At 42.0% G+C, this 20,041-nt stretch overlaps 1 protein-coding gene across 1 annotated transcript in view; it reads right to left on the bottom strand.

Moving 5' to 3' along the window:
- Positions 1-20,041, bottom strand: part of LOC138453075 (adhesion G-protein coupled receptor F3-like) — a 124,738-nt gene that overhangs the window by 28,815 nt on the left and 75,882 nt on the right. The window lies entirely within an intron of this gene.

Consider the following 20,041-nt stretch of genomic DNA (forward strand, 5'->3'; position numbering starts at 1 on the left):
AAATGACAACCCAAATAAAAAACCCTAACTTGGCAACAAACACACCAGATCATGCTGCAGATAAGTGAACAGAGGTCAGGTGTGTGCCCTCCTGAAGATAATTAAGCAATATGTCCTGTGCTGGGGGGCATTAACGCCTCAGGTACGGTCCTTGGGCCTATAGCCACTGGCCCAAGCGCAGCGCTTTGGTGTTCCGCAACCGAAACAAAAGTAGCCACCATGGAATGGGAAACAAAGTCCGTTCTCCCGTTCAATGGCGGCATTTAAAAGATTTTAAAAAGTAAACAAATAAAATGGCTGCCATGGAATGAGAGAAGGGACTACAAATAGTCCTTTTTCCCTATCCATGGCGGCCAAAGCAGAGAGGGAACTACAAGTTGTCCATTCTCTCTTTCTATGTCAGCCAGCCGGAAGGACCCCAAGGGACACCGCAGCGAGGGGAGCCTTGTCATGCAGGTAAGGACCCGGTGAGTGCCAATCAGATCGTTTGTAACAATCTGGTTGTCCCTCGCCGGCTACTAATGAAATGTAAAAAAGAGAAATCTTCTATGCCTCAGTCCAAAGAGTTTAAAGCTACTTCGCAACCAGATTCTTCCTCACTACTAACATTTCAGAAAGACTTAAAGACTATTCTCTTCCAACAAAAGCAGATGAGCATAACCCCCACCCTGTGTCTCTGTCCCTGATCAGCTACCTTGAAACCACACAACGAGCCAGTTACTCATAAGATCACTCCAACAATGTCACCCGTAACAAGTATGTTTGGCCAGCTTCCATAACCACTAAGATTACCATAACGGCAATCAACACAGCTGTACCCATATGATATCTGCCCTTCTGTAGCCGGAAGACTGACCAATGTGCTATTATGAAAGGGATTGTTACAATGGCTAAAAGAGGCTGTAGATTTTGTCTGTGCAGCTACTGAATGCTTCTCTGTAAAATTCACTATTGAAGGCATTGTGCATTGAGGTGCGGAGCAGTGGGAAGAGTCCACGACACAAAATGTGCCAGTAGATAAAACACAGTCCACTGAAAATGATAACAGCAATAGTCGTAATTTCCACAGTAAGGTTACATCACATGTCATGTTTGAGTGGTAGATGTGGGGGGTGCATTTAATCAGAAACAAAGAAAGATTTCTCTAAAATCTGACTGCTCAACCTTTATTTACGTTTAACTCATAAGACAATGCGTAGGGGGAAGTAGCTTCATGGGTAATAATGTCGTCATGCCAGGGGAAAGTGCCCAGAAGAGCTGAACTACATTTAGGAAACCGTGAAAACATTTTCGTTTTTTTAAAAAAGTGTTTACATAGCAAGTCATATTGCTCTATTTGTTAAAGCGTTGAATAGTATGGAAATTTAGGAAGAAAAAAAGTATATGAACGTACCCCTTAAATCACAACAACACGGTCATCAAGTCCTGCTTTTAACATCTGAAAGTTCTATGCAAAGATCCTTTTAACATATACCCTATCATGAAAGTACACATGTGTATTTAGTGCATCTGTCACTGCAGAAAGTTCACAAGGCAGTGTCCAGGATTCTCCTCAAACTCTCAAAAAGCCTTGTATTGTCCATGCACCTTTGTCGGCGTTGCTGGCTTCCAGTAGCCAAGTGTATTGAATACAAGGCTTTTGTAGGATCCACAATGAGCATTTGTGTCCCTTTCCGAGTTCAAACTACTCCCATTATGCCTCTACCTGGCAACTGTGCTCCTAACTCAATTTGTTTCTGTCCAGTCCTTTCCAGAATTCCCAAATTGCAGCAGAATCATCTCCATTCAGACATCGTTTGCCTGGAATTCCTTAACTCTACATGCCTGGGTTGGGCGTGGCCTTCTTTGCTTGCTTTTGGAAGGCCATAGAGCTCTGCTTATCTTCACAAAAATACCCTCAACTTCTTTTTTAATCCAGCACCACTAAGCTTCTGGGTGTAGGCTGGGATTTATAAATCCATGTGTAACATAACTGTATAGTTTAGACATGACAATGAATGACCAAAAAACATTACTACAGAAAGTAGTACTATACATAACAAATCATGTTGAAATGCACGGGTCATTATGCATGTACTACTACAGTATAATCTAACGTTATTTCATTTGAATGCACCTCTGGACATCTAACGATCTACAACCCAATTTTCTGTATCTGGACTTACATGTGACCAGCATGTACAAGTAGGCAGTTATCGGGGGAACAGGACTGCTAGCATGGCTGGTAGAATTCGGAGTCACGGAGCAGGATACGAGCATGCCGTGCTTTATGGACTACGTACAGTCTTGAACAGTGAGATGTCTTAGATCAGATGCACCTTCAGTCGGGTAAGATGTAGTTATGTAGTGTCGGGGCACAAAGATGTTGGATGATAGAAGCTGCAAGGATTTTGTCTCTGAAGCTTGGTGACTTATTTCATTGAAGGTCCTGTCTAGATGGAGTTACTGTTGTCAAAAGGGGAGGTGACAGAGGTAAGGATCCAAGTGTCATTTGAGAGATTTCCAGTCCTGTCATTAATTCTGGAAAGCCTCATGGAACAAAATAGTTTAGAGAACTAAATTTAAAGTGATCTTGCACAAGTTTGAGGCCCTGGGCCATTCTTCCCACAAAAAGTAAATTGGATGAGTGTGTTCACAGAGGGGGATCACAGAATCCTGAAGAGATTTAATGATGGAATCTGTTCCCCAGATACTTATGGCCTATTTGCGGATGATAGACAGAAGTGTGAAGTCTATCCTTTGTTGTGGCCACTGGAATTATTCCAATTTCTTTAAAGTATAATTGCATGTGCTAAGCCAAAAGATTAAGCGAGCTCTCCTATTTTGGATGTGCTGCACCCTCTGAATGTCTTATTAATCTAATTTTGATAGCATTAAACTACTTTCAATTTCCATTCTGTGGTGGAGGTTCTAGAAAGTGAACACCTTGTAGTGGAGCAGACGTGTATGCCACTCACCTCCATCATGCAGGATGAATAAAAGAAATACACTGTGAATGACACCAGGTATCATCCCAATACTGCATAGAGTGCATGAGAGACGTTATGCACTCAGACACCTGTATGGAATGTACCTTCATACTGAGGTGGCAGCAGGAGATTAGCAGACACTGCTGACTTGTGAGGAGTTTCACAGGTGCAAAATTATGTCATACTGAAACGATATAAGAATATTTAAAGAAAGAAGATGTACAAGAAGAAACCATATATACAAAGGACATAAATAACTAGATGAGTAGTGATTGTATATGCGCAGAAACGAAAGGTACATGAGCCATATAGATGGTTGCTGCAGTAGAAAACATAACACGGGTGAAGCGGCCATGTTGAAAAGATGGACGCAGGCTTTCATTGATAGAAAACAAAGAGCTTGAAGGAGAGAGACCAGAGCTGTAGAGCTGACAGAGGCTGTAAATACAAATTAATGCATGGACAAAGAATAGCTGCTGGCCAGAGGTCAAGGATACCATAGCTAGAAGCTACTGAAATAGACTGACCTAGTGTGTATTTTAATACTGCCTGTTACATCACACGCTGTGTTGATAATGCAGAGTGTTTGACATTTTTAGGCAGGAGGTTGTCCCAGAATCCGAATCTCCTCATCAGTTGCACATTAGGATTGCAGTTTTTCCATTCCTTATCCTGTCTGCTATTAGATTACCGGGACTTCAGCGCAATCTAGCACTAGAGGGAATCTAGGTTGTTGTAGTTAGAACTTCACTCTATCCTTCTGTCCTCTGTTAATGCAACTTGCCAGCTGGTGCACCTCCTGTTCTGTTCCATAATGGTTATTTCATTAGGATCCTTGTTGGAACAGAGTGATAGTTGTTGCAATTGTTAATTAATTCCTTGTGTATTGTTCCCCTTTTGTGAAAACAAACTACTAGTCGGGACAAACCCTGCATATTTAGCCCAGAGGCACCCTTTCATCACTTTTGCCCTTCTGACGGCAACAGCTCTGGGCCTGCCTATGTGATTTACATTTGCCTGGATTGGTTGACTCATTGAGCAACCCTCCCTACAGACTTGATTTTGAATAATTAATTGTTTCATGTCTTTGAATCTTGCACTATGACTGACCAAAATGTAAACACCATGTCAGAATCAAACTATTTAGCCTTTGTCGAGGAATTGGTTGACACTATCCTGGCAGCCCCGTCCCTAATTGGGATAACCCCCACATCTGGAGTACCAACTGGTGGGGACGATTGGAATGAAATAGAAGGACTGAGGACAAAACGAATACACACAGAATCGCGCGGGATACTTATGACCGAGTAGCTACAGGCAAAAACAGAACCAGGCGGGCTCATCATACAGATTGAATCCCGCATCTTTCTAGATCAGTTACAATTTAGAAAAGATTGGAGCTACATTGCAAATAAATGTACACAGGATTGGTTGATCCTGCTAATTAACACAGCCAAGACTGTATCTACTAAGCCCAAGACAGAAATAGAACAAAGAATTGACAATTTAAAATCAAAATCCATCTTAGAAACTTACAAGAAAAAACTTGAAGATTTGGACAAAATCATGAAAGACTTCAAAGTGTCTTAACATGAAAATAGTAAAATTACAAAAAGTCATCACAGCGTTCACGTATGAAAAGACCTATGCAGACAAACTAGACAGCTATTATGAGGATGTGCAAAATATTATAGGATCTAGCCAGCCAAAAAGGTGGTGCATCCCTAGAAAGAACATGAAAAGAAACATACCATCAGCATGGAGCTTTTTGAGTTGGAGTGAAAAAGACGATGCAAGACCCTACACCTCGGGAGGTAATGATCGGAGCCAATCATGGAACAGAGACCAGTCTAGAGATAGACATGTGCAGTTCCAAGAGAAGTCCAATTCAAGAGTACATGGCCAGGGCAGAGAACCTTTTTTATACCAACGAGGCAGAGGCAATGGACGAGGAGGAGGTCAAGACCAGAACTCCCTGAGGATAACCAGGAGCAGAGGGAGAGGCCTGTTCCAACAAACAAATTATTAGTAATGAATGTATCTGCATACACACTAATGACTGTAGAATTGGCAGTTTTACAAAAGGGTCTAAGCTTCGTACCATCAACACACCACAATCCTTTTGAAACCAGGATCGAAATAGCACGACTGGTACACAAAATACAGTTAAAACAATGTCTGGGAGACCAGAAGGGTACAGGGGAGATTAATCCATCACGAGACATCATGGCCTACACCCACGGTCCACTTTTTACCCTCCTATCAGCTCTGCAGAGTTAATTAAGGTTGAAAAGGCATTGATCAAAAAACTTGAAGAAATCGAACAGGTACCCATACATTCATTTCAGAACATTGCTAAGAGGGAACATGAGGCATTGAAAAACCTCAATGATAATAAGGAAATCATTAGCAAACAAACTGATACAGGCTGTGCCATAGTGGCAATGAACATCACAGACTATGACAACATGGTTACCAGTCTTTTGGATAATCAAAACACCAACCAGTTATTACCGGGGAATCCTAGCAGTGCACTAAGGATGTTGATTATTGGTATTGTTGAGGATGCACTATACGAGGAACACATCAGTTTGAAAGAGGCAGATTTGTTATGCCCCAAACAACCAAAAACAGCATTTTATGCACTACCAAAGGTGCACAAAGGCATCTCTCCTCAACCAGGACGACCTATAGTGGCAGGAATTAATTCTGTTTTAGAGCCACTGTTGCAATATGTTCATTTTTTCTTGAAGAATGAAATACCCAAGATGTGTTCTTATTTAAAAGAGACAAAAAGGGTACTTAATATCCTTAATGACCTACAGTTTAATACCAAAACACAGTTTTTGGCAACACTTGATATTGAGGCCCTTTATATTAACATTCCTCAGATGGAGACCCTACTAGTATCGATCAAGTGCTTCAAGATCTGGTTCCACCATTACTGGTTACGACATTGTTTGTGCTACAATTGGCAGAAATAGCCCTCACGAGAAACTTCTTCAAGTACAATGAGGACTTTGTTCAGCAATGCTCAGGGACAGCAATGGGTGCTGCTTTTGCACCACCTAGCTAACTTATATGTGGTCAACATGGAAACTAAATACATATACCGTGAAGATAATCCATATAAAAACCAACTAAGTGTTTATACACGATACATAGACCATATCCTCTCGGTCTTTACGGAAGATGAACAAACATTTCTCAACTTTATGGAATGGTTAAATTCCAGAAACAGATCTCAAATTCACTCACTCTCTCAGCAAGGAGGTAATACAATTCGTGGATGTAGAGATTAGAGCTAAGAATGGGACGCTTATGACTACCATCTTCAGAAAACCTAGTGACCGCAATTCCTTGTTGGAATATTCAAGTTTTCCCCCAAAATGAGAAACAGAATTTACCATCCAGTCAATTTCTACGTTACAGGAGGAATTGCTCAGCACTGCAAGAATTTAATATGCAAGCAGATATTCTCAGTGACCGGTTGAACAAAAAGGGGATACCCTATGAAGATCATTAAACAATCAAGGAAACAAGCACAGAACATCCCTCATGATATTACACGTCAACAGACCAAAAACCAGAAGGAGAACAGACTATCACTGCAGTATTTAGTTACTCTGATAACACCAACAGAATCAAAAAGGAGATTCTTAAACTCTGGCCAATATTGAATGTGGGAAACATTTCCCTACCACCACCACTATTTGCAATGAAGAAAAGGAAAAATGTATGGGATATATTGGTCGAATCCTACCAACCGCCAGAAATGTTGACATGCCAAAAGCAGCTTTGGGGCTCGGAAGCCCCTGTAGGTCACTCACTGTGTGGCCAATGCAATGTTTGCAACCTGATCAAATGCACAAAGGAATTGGACCTGGGCCTCCAAACACCATGGAGACAGAAACACTACACTAACTGTAACACTGCCAACATAGTGTATCTGATTTGCTGTCCATGCAAATTAAAATATACGTAATGACAACCAGACCGATACAAAACAAATTCAGGAACATTTGTCATGCGTCTGGAAGAAATGAGAAAATGCACCCATGGCAGCACATTTCCAAGAGCTTAAACAGGCCCCCTATAGACCTTCAATGGTCTATAATTGAAAGGATTGTGGGCCCTTGGAGAGGGGGGGATATGCAAGTGCTGTTACTCAAACAAGAAAGAACAGAACTGGATATACTGATTAAAAACTGACAAACAAGGCCTTAATGAGTCGATAATATGGCAGACCCTGGCTATGTTCCCGTAATGGGACTAGTTAGTCTAATTCAGCTCCATTATGGAGAAATTACCAATTGCCATTACAGGGCAACTATGCAATACATTAATGGAATCTTTATCAATCTCTATTGGAACATTTTAGAATTGATGCCGTCACCATCATGAATGAGGATATCACGCCCTCAAATCCATCAAACAGGGCATCTAAATGATAATTTCATATCCCCAGACCTCAATCTTGGCAATGGCTGAGAAACGCAACATATGCCATGATGAACAAGTGATATTATGAATTGTGGGTCACCCATAAGGTATTCGATACAACCTAGGATCTAGGTAATAGCATCATTAGTGTGTAAGATAAACATACTGCAGTATTGCATGGCTTATTCCAACAACAATTTGAACAGCACGATCAACAAGGAGAAGTAACCGTTGTCGTGATCCAAAGTCCTCTGTACAGCTTTATTACGCATAGTTACCTTGTGCATAACAAAATCAATGATGCCTGGCCTGCCTAACCTAGTGTTTCAGACTATACGTGACCTACGCTCCGGCGAGGTTGCGTGATCTGACATGAACGCAGTGGCTTTAATACACAGGGAAAGCCGCTTTGAAGAAACCACTCTGATCATTTCCACTTGTTCATGGCCGGCGAGAGTGTTATTTGTAACACCATTTTTACCTTTTCACAACCTGCAGGTAAAATCAAAACTGCAGCTGTCACAGGGGGAAGCTGAAATGACAATAGAGCCGGGGAATATTTTGTACTTTCCCTCATGTGCATTTTGTTGTCATGTCTAGGAGTCACCCTGCACCTGACTGCTTAGCAGAGCCCGCCCATTTTATAACTTGGATGGTTTAGCTTCTATTTACTACGTGGATAGTGCGTGTATAAGCATAATGAGGTAAGCCAAAACCTGTATTAGCATTTGGAGTGGACACACACAATCATTCAATTAAATGTTGTGGGAAGGGCTCCAAGCAGTGCTATGCTTTCAACCGTATCCTCTCTGCTTCTTCGTGGAGATGACCACGTATATCTTTATGACTGTAAAGGCTGCAATTACTACACCGCCAGCAAGGGTTGGGATATTGGCATGGCCAAAATTAAGCACATATTGATGGAACACTGCCCCATAGAAACGTTCTAGATTGGAGTTATCTACCAGTGTTTGACCCATCTGCAGAGATAATACATGTTGCAGTGATGTTGGAAAGAATGCACAATGGAATATATTTTTTATGGTGTGTATTGTGGAACATGTTAAAACTAGCATGGTTTCAGATCTAATTGATTTAGTTATGCAACAAAAGAGTGACCCTGTATTTATTTGATTCATTACAGGGCCACCAGTCTGTTCACGTGTTACACGGCAGTAATAGGAAGGAGGGGAGAAGAAATCAAAGACCCGTCTTTTCCATTCCTGATGCAAAAACTTAAACCTATCTGGATCCGAAGACTGTCCTGAAGAAAGTGGGTAAATAACTCATAAACCACTGAAACCGGTAGACTAAAAACTGTCAGATTCTATACAGTTTCATTTATTCACTGGCTGCACATCCCTTGACACTCTGAGGCGCCCATTGCAGTGAGAGATAGCCTTTTTGTTCTTCTTAAATACTTTAATAACAGAAATGTCATATTGAACAACTCAAGTGTTCTTATTTTTAATTTTCATTTCTCTATTTGAACTTAGAATTTAGGTTATACCTTTTAGAGTAATGGTACACATTAGGGGGCTGATTCATGAAATTATTTGCACCGAAAAACGGGGATCTGTGCGCCATTATGCCCGCAAATCCCTGTTTAACAAATGGGGATTTGCGGGCAGAATGGAGCAGAAATCCCCGTTTTTCGGAGCAAATAATTCCACGAATCAGCCCCCTAATTGGGTCTACAGGTCATTAAATTTGAATTGTTACCGCAAATAGACTGACCTAGTGTGCGTTTTAATACTACCTGTTACGTCACACACTGTGTTGATAATGCAGTGGGCTTGACATTTTTAGGCAGGAGGTTGTCCCAGAATCCGAATCTCCTCATCAGTTGCACATTAGGATTGTGGTTTTTCCATTCCTTATCCTGTCTGCTATTAGGTAAGTAGCAATTAGGTAAGCAGCACATCAGCACAATCTAGCACTAGAGGGAGTCTAGGTAGTTGTAGTTACAACTTCACTCTATCCTTCTGTCCTCTGTTAATGCAACTTGCCAGCTTGTGCACCTCCTGCTTTGTTCCGTAATGGTTCTTTCATTAGGATCCATGTTGGAACAGGGTGATAGTTGTTGCAACTGTTAATGAATTCCTGGTGTATTGTTCCCCTAATATGGCACGTGCCTGCCGTGAGCCAAAATGAATATGTCTGTTTTATTTCTTTTTTTACATATTAATTACTTGTGTTTAGTCAAAAAAGATGTTTACAAGGACGTAGAAAGAAAATTGTTTCTAATTAACTGCTGCAGTTCTCGATTCTTTACATGGCATACTTTAGGATGCTTGCCGTTGCAATAGACCATCTAGTCTTTTCCCCCAGAGAGCAGGCGTCCCCACCACTTCTCCTCTTCACAGAGTCTGGAATCGGTGAACAGTGGAATCAGATATGCCAGTCTAAGATATCTAGTTTCCGGGCAGGACGTTAGCAAATGCCTTATTGTCTCACGTTGGTGTGGGTCTGTGCACAGCCTACACTCATTTGATTTTGAAATGGATCTTATTTCCAAAATGTCATGTGTAGGGAGAAGGTTTAATCTGGCTCTCATGAAAGTATTTCTCAAGATCTTATTTGGGAATCTTTTGATATAATCTTGAACTTCATTTAGTTTCTTTACTGTCGTAGGGAGATGGGTCAGCAATTTGTTTTTTGCAGCTTTCTCTCGGGTGTTAATCCAATATGTCTTTTTTTATTTCCATTCAAGCACATCCAGTTGGATGTCATCCAGGCCTCTGTGGTTTTATAGACTGTCTTGAGATTGCAGGCATCTATCTTTCAATTACCGCTCAGCTCTCTCACCAGCTGAGTACTATCAGCGTAATTCATGAAGAACACTCTGATGTCCTTGTGAACAGTGTAAAGTAATGTAAAGTAAAGATTGAAAAGCAGGGGGACAGACTAGCCCACTGGGGGACTCCACAATTAATGGGCACCAGGAAAGAAAAAGCATCACCCCAATTAATTTTCAATCTTTGGCAAGAAAGGAAAATACCCATTTAATTGCCCTTATTGAGGAACCGCCCATGTGCTCCAGAGACCCGAGAAGGCATTGATGATGTTAAGAAGAGAGAAGAGAGATGAGAAAGGAAGGGAAAGGAAGGAAAAAGGGCATACAAGGAAGAGAAAGAAAAGGAAGAGAAAAGAAGAATGGAGAAGGTATGAAGAACAGAAGAAAGAGAGAGAGAATAGAAGAGAAGAAACGTGAAGAAATAGAATCCCAAAGATTGAAAGAACATAGGTTCCAAAGAAGGCGACAGAAAGAAGAGAACAGGGAAAAGAAGGGAAGAAGAAATGAGAAAGAGTAGGGGACAAAGAGATGATGAAATAGATCACATTGTTACTCGAAGTATGATACCCATTGAAGCACAAGAGCAATGAAAAGACGAGAGAGGATTACAACAGCCCTGCAGGGAGCTGCAAGAGATATCAAGATTACAGACATGGGCTGATAAGCATGAGGCAGAAGGCATAGGGAAAAGGAAAAGGATTGGGGTTCTATATAGACAGATGAGAGGGAAAGGCTGCTACGGGGCTATTTGGAGCATCACACGAACTCTGCTTAAGGAAACAGGAAATAGAGCAGACAATTCATTGATGGACACGAATAGAAAGCTATCCCTAAGCAGGCTGAATCTTGATGAGGAGGAAAGAGATGACAGTCATAACAGTTGGGGTATAATGATATCAGACGAAGAAAGGGAGGAGAATGAGTAAGCGCAAAGAAATGGCACATATGGCTTTTCAATAGACCCGAACATAGAGAGAGGGGTGAAATGGTCAGATTTGATTTAGAAGACCCAAAAGAAAAAACGCCTGCACCAACACCATATTTTGAATGAACACTGGCATGATCGCGCATTACAGAGGATATGTCCCCGCCTTATGTAAGTAGTTTAAGGTCGCTGCCAGGAAGATGATGAATGGGCAAAACTAGCCCCACCTGGAACATGCAAAGTGTAGGGGGAAATTATTTTGAACAAGGGTCAACACAATTCCTGTTATTAGAGAAATGGAGAGAATGACCACAACAGATATTCCTTGTCCATTTGTGGCCATGGAATGTGAAGTGTAAATTAATGTAATGACTGTGGGTTCAGGAAAATTGATTTATGAATTAGAGAGAATCGCAGCGGGAATTATGTTAGCAGTGGGTGGCATAAAAGTCCTACTGGCAGCTATTCTAGGGGAGAGGGCTGACGACATTTGGAGATGAGCGGGGTATGCAAGTGTAACTGTACAGAACATGACACATGATGGACACATGATGGAGTGCCATTTAGTAGGAGGGCACTTAAGAGTACAGTATCCTGATACTTCAGACATGGGTGCGATTATGACTTTATTCAAGAGATCCAAGAATGTTGGAGTCTCGAGACAAGAGAACTGTGGGACAAAACAGTGGCATTATTTTATCATATTATATTTCAGGGACTGCCCGAGTCAGTGCAACGGCAGATTAAGAAACCGGTAGGGATGGAAGCGAAGCCATGACCTGAAATACAGTTGATTATTGCACACCATTGTCGACTGTTACAAGAGAAAAATAAGAAGAAAGCTGAGAATAGAAAGCTAGAGGAAGCGAAGTTAGTTCAGAAGAAATTCTCAACATTTTCCATAGAAGGAGCTGTATTAATGAGTGGTAAAGGAGTGGCCACCACACACGAAGCACAGTCAGTGCAGCAAAGTAATGTAGTACCCTCTATGAATTTGACTGGGTACAACTTTTGGCCAAGAGGTACAGGGCACACACCCAGAGGAGGAGGAGGATTTCAAAACCCTCAAGGGGGACGAGGATTTAATGGAGGACAGACACAGCAATGTTGGAATTGTGGGAGAATGGGACATATAGTCCGAACCTGTAGGAGCCGAGCAAGAGACAAGCAACAAAACTGGCAGCCTCCAAGAGGGGGATGGGATATTCTCTGCAGTACAACATAGAATCACAGGACTATTATGCCCAAGATCACACACAGAATCAGACAAGCGTGCCACAAATACAGTAAGCATAGCAGGTCCCACGGCAAATGTAACCACCACAAGAGCAACCACAGCACCCATGCAGACACAACAAGCACAAGCACAGCAACCACAGTATACACTGGTGCAGCAAGCAACAGTGCCACAATGGAAAGTAAACACAGGAGCCCCACAGGCTTCCACACCCAGGATAGGGAGTGTGACAGTAGTGGCAGGGAATCCTTTTACGGGTACAGGAATGAATCTATATCCACAATAGGAAGGCCCACAGAGCGCCTTGACACCAGACCCACAAGAGGAACCAAGGGTCAGGTTGATGATAGGAGACAAGACATTTTCGATTCTTGTGGACACGGGAGAACCTCATTCCTGTGTTCGAGAGGGAAAGTACCCAATGTCTGGGATCACCATGAATGTGCAGGAATTCTCTGGGGCCACATGTTTGGTTCCTTTTACTGACGAATTACGACTTTCTATAGGTGAACATGACGTGTCAATGCCATTACTATACTCTTGGTAGACACCAGTTAACATATTAGGATGTGACTTTATGACAAAACCTAACATGATGATATCCTTTACCAACAAAGGGATAGTGTGTTTGACTCCAGGGATAGAGAACATGAACGTGAGATAATTCATATTAGCCAAAAAGTATTACGAGGGGTTCCTTTAGAACCAGAAATATTTCTGTACGGAAGGAATATTTTGTTGACATGACTTCCTGGACTGACAGGGAAAATGTTGAGAATACCTGATGAGTTTTTGTTTAGACCAGAAGCACCTATGGATGATGAGGAAGGAAAGGTCAGTCCCACAGAGCGAGAGGCAGCAGCAGTAAATCAAGAAAGGGTGGTTGTCCAGAGGACAGATGATGATGGAAGGACATGGGGAACAGTAATAGCCCTTTTAAGGAAGGATATAGACTGACAGACTTGACAGACAAATGACCTCAGTAACAACGATGCCGGTAAGCCACCAGAACCGTTGTTACTGGACCGGCACACTCCGAGTTCTGTGTGCCAGTGCCTTTCCAGCCCACCAGGTCTGACCTGATAGGTGGAAAGGCACCCGCTTGCAGACTTTGACGGATGCACCGGCACTGTTGCACAAAGTGCCAGTGCATCCGTCCTCCCCATTCCCATAGAGTCCTATGGGACTCAAATGGGAATTGGGAGTTACTTTTCCTGGTGCCTGGCTTCAGGGACCGCCGGGGCTGTAATGCCCTGGTGATTCCTCATTGCCAGGTGCTGAAAAAAAAAGCAGAACTCTGGCTGCAGCCTGCCGTTTTTACTGGCACGGCTACCGCCGGAGTTATAATGAGGCCCAACTACTTGTTTAGAGATGAATATTCAGATGATGAATTCGTATTTTTTATACGTTTCACTTATTGGATGAGAATTGACAACAGAGAAATACCAGACAGAATGCCATTGGTAAAAAAAGAAAGCGTCATTTTACCAGGAAGAAAAGTTGCCAAGCATCTTAAGGACTAATAGTCCATATGACATGTGTCTACTGAGTGGAACAGGAGCAGTGAACTCGAGCTTAAACCAGGAGCAATTATGCCACGTGCAAAACAGTATCATATGTCTAGAGAAGAAGATGAAGGCATATTTGAGACCATTTCTGCTTTAATAAAGGAATATTAGTGCCATCAGAGTCCCCGTGTAACACGGCTGTGTGCCCAGTGAAGAAATCAACTGGGGGTTTATGGAGATTTATTCAGGATCTCCGCTCCCTTAACAATGTTGTTGAAGCAGAGTTTCCTTTAGTCCCGACCCCTGCTACAATATTCTGTAACATTCCAGCTAAACAAAAATATTTTAGTCATAGATTTTAATAATACGTTCTTTGCAATTCCCCTTCATGAAGACTCACAGGATTTTACTTCGATTTTGTATAAAAAGCAGTGCCTAAAACACATGAGGCTCGCTCAGTGGGACAGTGGTACAGTGAGCCCCCATCAATCTTTAATAGGGTCCTTCAGATGGACTTGGGAAATGTATAACTCAAAAGCACGCTAATACAGTAAGTGGATGACATTTTGGTATGCAGTGAGACAGAGGAAAGGTGCAGGGAGGACTCAGTTCAACTAATGACAATACTAGCAGAAAAGTGATACACGATAGACAAAGAAAAACGACAATATTGCCAGCAAGAGGTCTTGTACATAGGACAGCTCATCTCTCAAGAGGGGTGAAAAGTGACACCCGAGAGAGCAGAGGCAATCATGAAAACTTCAAAACCTGAGACAGTAATGGAAATGCAGCAGTTCAAGGCCTATGTAATTATTGTAGGGCCTGGGTTTTTGACTACAGTACATATATTAGTCCACTGTTAAAAGGACTGAAGGAAGCACAGATAGGCAAAAGTAAAAAAGTATGGGAAGACATAATGACTGAAGGATCAAAAGAATTAAAAAGGGCTATTTTCAAAGCCCCACTGTTAGGAATACCAGACTATAGTGAAGAGTTTTATGTATTCTCACATTCAAATGGAAAAGTGATGACAGCAGTACTTACACAGAAGAGGACATTAGGACATGGGCACAAACCACTAGCCTATTATAGTGTGATTCTAGACCCAGTAATGAAAGGACATTATCCTTGCGAACAACCTTTAGCAGCTGCTGATTTCGGAATTGAAAAGGCTGCCAGTATTACAATGGCATGCTCAATAACATTATTTGTCAAGCACTCTCTATTTTCCATTTTGGAGAAACCGAAAAGTACATTGACTACACAAAGAGCATCTGAAAATGAAGTGATTATTTCAAATCCAGCTAGTCAACATTTTTAGATGTAGAAGAGTGAATCCTGCAACATTCATAGCAGAACCAGTAGGGAAGGAGGACAATGTACATGACTGCACAAAGTATACTTGGCCTCATTACACGGATGGCGCTAAGGGATTACCGGCACCAGTAAGGGCACTGGTGCCGGTAATCCCTTAGCGCCATACTACGAGGTCCCTCAGCGGGTCCCTTCCTTAACGTGTGGCAGAGACCACACGTTAAGGAAGGGACCCACTGAGGGACTTCAGAGCAAATAATGGTACCGCTAATAGCCTTGGTGAATGGGGAATTACCGCCCCACCAACCTTGGAATGGGGCGGTAATTCCCCCATTCACCAAGGCGGAATCGGTAAAATACTGGCGGCAACCATGGCGCTAATAGTGCCATGGTTACCGCCGTCCGTGTAATGAGGACCACTGAGTTCTATCATTCCCCATGATAGAGAAAATGCTCTCGGAGGGGAAGAGGTTCTCTTTATTGACGGTTCTTTGAAAATTGATCAAACGACTGGCAAAACACATACTGGGATGGCAGTAGTGATGTTAAAAAAGAATGGTGAATTTGAAGCAATGACGAGTGTGAGATTGCCTTCACATTGTCCAGCTCATGCTGAAAAATTAGTGATGCTCATTGCCGCGCTTCAGAGATTTGAAGAGGAGGAAGTGACTGTGTATTCTGACTCCACATACGTGACAACAACCGTACATGCAGGGTTGCCCCATTGAAAAAGGAGGGGTTTCCTCCATGCAGACGACACTACAGTGCAACATGTGCCTCTATTGGATAAACATATTGAAGTACTAAAGCTCCCATTGGCTATCACTGTGGTGAAATGTGCCGCACATGCTAAAGGGGTGAGCCCGATTTCTCACGGAAACGAAGCCGCAGATGTAGAGGTAAAAAGAGCAGCATACTTTCCAAATATTGCTGATTTCAAATTAGAGGATGCTAAGCAAGGATCAGAGCAATGCATGTTGCTGCAGGAAGGATTTTATAAGTTATCATTGTACCGTTAAATGAGTTGCAAGGTCGAGCCCCACAGGCTTTATAGAGACGTTATTGCACTGGAAAGCCAGTTATGCCTCTAGCATTATTGAAGGTGGCACTAGAGCAGCTTCACTACCCTGCACACACCACAAGAGAGAGTCTTGCTGCAACAATCGCAGAAGACTGGTTCACACCAAATGTATTAGAACATGTGGCACAGTTTATTGTAAATTGCATTAGGTGTCAGACATTAAAAGCATGGCACACCTTGCAAACAGTGAGAGGAGCAATCCTTAGGCCCAATGGAACATTACAGCATCTACATATAGATTATGTGGATATGCAATGGATAAAGGTACATGCTGGGAGTAGTATGCCCGTTTTCCAGATGGATCGAGGCAGGTCCATGCACGCACACTGATGCCACATGTGCTGCCAAGTTCCTCTCGCATGAGGAGATTCCTAGATGGGGCATGTGCAAAGTCCTGCAGTCTGATAATGGTCCGCATTTTGTAAATGAGTTGCTTGAACAGATAGTTCTTCTATTAGGAATAAAACATACATTTTCCTCAGCCTATCACCCACAGGCGAATGGTGTCTATGAGAGGTTAAATGGGCTATTGAAAGAAAGGATAGCTAAAATAAAAATGTCCTTGAAGAAGGGATGCTTCATTGCATACCCCTTGCTTTATTTGCATTACCCCTTGCTCTATTTGCATTAAAAAAAACAGCCCGGCTCAGATCACCATCCAACTCCTCATGTACCCCTTGCTCCTCCCACTCGAGTAAAAACCAGTGCGCATAGTGTAGCAAAAACATTAGGTGAGGAGACATATGATTACTTAACAAGTATGACCGCTAGTGTTTGTTTGATCTCTCAACAGATGAAGAAGTTTGAGGAAGATAACAAATCAACTGATTTAATTGACTCTCTTAAGCAGGCTATTTTGTGTCCAGGGGACCAGGTGCTTGTGAAGAACTTTGTTAGAACCTGTTAGAACCTGAAACAAGCCCCGTTTGGAAGGACCATATTTAGTCAAGGTGATCACCCCCATCACTGTTAAAATCCAAGGGAGAAGAATCTTGCTGCACCTGAATGACATGAAGCTATACAATGGAGAGACCCCGACCCCTCCGGTACCCGGTGACAGTGAAGCAAGAGAAAAAGTGACCAGAACGGCTACCAAGGGCTAAAAGGGAATGGAAGGACTTGCCGCTGTTCTAGAACTTTCTCAGTTGAATTACATGTAGATTGAACATTGAAAAACACAACACAACAAGTGTATAATAAATTCTATGCTGCCTGATACATTCCACACATTTGTGCATGTTGTATGGTTTACATATTACAAACCTATCCAGCTTTAGTGCGACAACACATACATTTTGTAATATTTTTGGGAAATCCTAAAAACAGTCCTATTATTCACAGTTATTATAGCCACCATAATCCAGTTTCTGTTATAAAAAGTCCAAATTTGAAAGATAACTAAATTGAACACAGTAAATAAAAAATGGGAATTTTGTAAAACATACATTCACAAGAAGACCAGCTACTCCAAAAGAGATCATGTGGCATTTGAAAACCATGGCAATACTTCTTACAGCTACATTTTGTCTTGTGTGTTGTTTGTATTTTCTTATGCTCTGTGCATTTCGGGAGATATTGTTTTAGAATTTAAGTGAAATACATGAGAATGAAACATCGCATTTTTTCCCTGAAAAAGGCACAAGTGATATTTTTTCGGATATTTCCGAACAAATTGCCCAATCTAAAAGAGATAATGGGGAAAATCATGAAGGTATAAATTCATCTCTTGATATTTTGGCCCATTTAACGAATAACGTGGTATCAACACATGAGTGAAGTGGGGAGGAGAACGTCAGATGAAAGCTGTTGTGTATGCTCTCTCATCATTTATGCCATGAACGCATTCATTGCAAGAGAAATATCTGCAAACGACGCAAAGTGCCTCATCCATTTAGCAGCATGCACAACAAGAGGGCAAGTTGAGGGGAAATGGGCAACACTAAGATGGCAGTTGAAGAAAACCTTTCCATGTGAAGATGCTTACATAAAAAGAAAAAAGATGGAAAAAGACATAGGATGGAAGAGCAGAAAGATCATATATGCACCCCTGACTGGAGAACAAATAAGGATTGCTGAACAAAAAAGGCTGAATTGTGCGGATGCATGTGAAACACCAGGACAGGCAGGATGCTGGGAGAGACATCAGATATTTGTGTATGGACAAGTTGTTACCAGTATAGGATGGGAAGAAGGAATGTTAGCATACATTTCACACTTATTGGTGAAAGAATAAGTAGCAAAAATGCACATTTTGAACAATGGATGTCTTGCGTCATGGGCCAAGTACTCCAAATTAGTAACATAGGCCGAAAATTAAGCAGGACCCGTATCTATATTGCCAATGAAGTATGTGACAATATGATTCAGGAACAAAGGCTTGGTCCTAGTGGGAGAAAATAAAGGATGCAAGCAGCCACTCAAAGTGCCAGGAATGATTGGATGAACCTCTGTGCCAATGGATCACTATTGGGCCGGTGGATCCAAGGCTTATAAGCAGCTGCCTAAGAATTGGGGAGGAACGTGTTATTTATTGGTCATACATATTCCTGCATTGGTGATTCCCCAAACTGATCTGCACATTGACAGTGTCCCGAAAATTGATGCACACCAGAGATCGCTTAGTCTCACATGACGAAAGAGAGCAAACTATTGTTTGGCACAATCAAAATAAGCTTACAATGACATTCTAGATTAACATAAACTGTTCAGCAAAGCAGCAGTAATTTTTCTGTCTATATTCACGATAGGAATTCAAGCTGCAGCAAACTCCAAGTGGTTAGAAATCACTAGGTGAGAACTATTCCAGACAATTAACACAAGAATAAAATGATTTAATGCGATCAAAGAAGAATTAATGACCCTCCAGAACAGGTATGTCTTGAACTTAATTACAGCAATGGAAGGAGAAATGTGTGCAAAGATCGAGCCTTTTTTCTGTACATACACACCTGCCCATGATGAAGAGAATGGAACCTTGACAGAAGCAATAACTGTGCTCTCAACCGTACGTGATCGAAGAAGATGCCGGTTTTCGTCCCTGTTTTTATGGATTCCAACTTGGCTTGCAAATGCCTTCAAACTACTGGGAGCAATGCTAGTGTTAGTGTTGATGGGATTCTGTCTTATAAGGATATTCATTGGACAATGAAAGAAGACAACAAAGAAAGCAATTGGGATCAAGATACTGATCAATGTAAATGCTGTGACAGATGAGCACACACAGACTGAAAACACCACCCGTGAGTACCTGAAAGGAAGTTCTCTGGCGCCCCCAGGAACAAAGTTCTATTACCATAAGGATCATAAGAACTATGTAGGGCATTGGGTGTTCAGTCAACCAACTGGGTAGTGCTGCCATGTGAGCTGGAGTGTGGATGCACACATCAAGAATGCAGGTGACCTGAGGCGGGGACTAAGATATGGATCCTGAAGAAGTCATTCCATAGAACAATGAAGAAAATTGAGGATGAGGAGGTGGTTGAGGACTCAACCGGTGGGGAGAATGAAGAGGAACAGACATGTGTGCCACTAATAGACTACACCCCCTCACCTTCGTCATAATGGATGAATAATAGGAAGACACTGTGCATGACACCAGGTATCATTCCAATACCGCATCAAGTATATGAGGGACGTTATGCACTCAGACAACCATGTCGAATGTACCCTCATACTGAGGTGATAGCAGGTGATTTGCAGACACCACTGAAAAGTTGTAAGGAAGATTGGACAGGTGCAAGTGATGTCATAAGGAGAAGATACAATGA

Source organism: Ambystoma mexicanum, chromosome 4p (genome assembly GCF_040938575.1).
Source record: "Ambystoma mexicanum isolate Mex_15411 chromosome 4p, UKY_AmexF1_1, whole genome shotgun sequence".
In the NCBI taxonomy this organism is placed as follows: Eukaryota; Metazoa; Chordata; class Amphibia; order Caudata; family Ambystomatidae; genus Ambystoma; species Ambystoma mexicanum.